General features: G+C 29.8%; 1 non-coding gene across 1 annotated transcript; it reads left to right on the top strand.

Moving 5' to 3' along the window:
* The first annotated feature begins 1,442 nt into the window (after window positions 1-1,442).
* On the top strand, window positions 1,443-1,514 carry TRNAW-CCA (transfer RNA tryptophan (anticodon CCA)). The gene has a single exon. It is a non-coding gene; the product is annotated as a tRNA-Trp (tRNA).
* Window positions 1,515-2,043: the final 529 nt, after the last annotated feature.

A 2,043-nucleotide genomic window follows, 5' to 3' on the forward strand; every position in this document is an offset into this window, starting at 1 on the left:
TTTTTTTCTAACTTATACAACTAAACTAATTTAAAAATAATAATAATTAACAAATATAAAGAAGAAGAAAGAGCCGTCTTCTTCCCCATCCCAATATTCCCTTCCCTGCAACTATTTTCAATTTCTCATCCATCATTTCCATCAGCTGTTTTACGCACATGCTCAACCCACCCCATTCCCAGCACCCCATTCCGGCGAATTTTCATTTATTTCGATGAGAAAAATATGAATTAATTTTTTGGATAAAAGTTTGTTATTATATTTTGCAATTTTGATAAATAATTACTAATGGAAAGAAGATGAAGACAATGAGTAACAGATTTGATGCTATCAATATGAAAAAAAAAATGATCGGTTCTAGTATTACCTAATTTTTAACTTTCATTATTTCACTAGCACTTGAACTATTCAATAGAGAATCCAAATTGCATCTTTACACAGAAACCATAAAGGATAAAATTGAATGAACGAGAAGAAAGAGGTAGGGCCACGATTTGTTGGCGTCGTAGTTGCCGCTGGCACTGGTGAAGAGGAAATGGTTCTCGGCATAAAATTATTTTTGAATTATTTAAATAGAAATTTTTAAAAATATTGAATTCAATGTCACGTGTCATCATTTTATTGGTGGGTAGGTTTTGTAGAAAATTCTTTTTTTATTTTTTTAGTTAGTAAATAGATGTTTTTAAGAATATCATTTTTTAAATAAATTTTTGGATTCAAAAGCCACGTGTCATAATTCATCAATTTGCCATGTCACTGCCATGTCACAGCGAGTGTAGTACACACATTTCATATTTTTGGCTGATTGTCAAAAAATGTCAAATAGATATCAATTTTAAGGGGCATAGGTGTTCAATAGGTACAAACATTAGTTGAGATGTTTAAATGAATTATGCGGACAACTTTAAGGGGCTACGAATGACTTAAGCCATTATTTTTGAGAAGAATTAGTTATTTAGTTAGAAGAAGAATTCAACATTTAATTTATCTAATTGTTTTTTTTCAATTATTATAAGAGAATATTATTACATACTTTTATCGTAAGAAAAGTCTATAATTTTGTTTATTTTATTATTACAGTTCCTGTTCCTCTAGCCAAATTGTAATCAACAATAGGAAAACTACGTTGTTTTTTGGGGGAAAAATAAACATTATTATTTCAGCTTATATGATGTGGTTTGACTAAATATGATAGAAAATTGTATTTTTAAAATTCGTAATCTTGAATATATTGTAAATTTATGTGACTAAAAGAGTTTAAGAACTTATTTCTTATGATTTTAAAATTTGTCATAACATTTGTGAGATAATTAAAACTTGCCATTAAGGATAAAATAAAAATAAAAATAACAATTAAACTAGAACTTTAAAAAATAACTGTAGTTATTTAACGAAATAATACAGATATATTATAAAAGTGTTGTACAATTTCGTCATCAACCGGATCCGTGGCGCAATGGTAGCGCGTCTGACTCCAGATCAGAAGGTTGCGTGTTCGATTCACGTCGGGTTCAAACTCCCCGAAAACATACGGTTCCAATTTTTTTTTACCATCTCTCTTTTTATATTATAGTTTGTCATCTTGTACTGATAATTTTTTAATACGATTGTAACAGTTTTCATGTTACCTAATTAGATGGATCTTACATTAAAATGAGTTGAAAAAAATTAGCGTAAACTTTTATAAGACATAACACAAGTCGGGTGAGGTAGGTAGGGTTAAGGGAATTTATCTGAATTTCCCTTGATGGAAAATTATACTATATATATGGTTAATATTATTATTTTTGTATATATAGTATATGTTGAATCTCATTCGTCTTTTTGTGTGTTTACTTCTTTATATTTGAACCCTTTAAATAAAAATTTTGATGTCGCCACTGGACAGAATGATGACATATTCATAAGATCTATTAGGCTAAAGCGGACAATAGATGCTCTAGGCTAATTGGGCTATGGTGGTGAGACAAACCGCGAGGAAAATGCCGAGTCCCTAAGGGGTTAACAATGGCATATCCGATGCTTATTATGAAGGGTTGTTCA

This window comes from Solanum stenotomum, unplaced genomic scaffold, assembly GCF_019186545.1.
Source record: "Solanum stenotomum isolate F172 unplaced genomic scaffold, ASM1918654v1 scaffold17467, whole genome shotgun sequence".
NCBI lineage: Eukaryota > Viridiplantae > Streptophyta > Magnoliopsida > Solanales > Solanaceae > Solanum > Solanum stenotomum.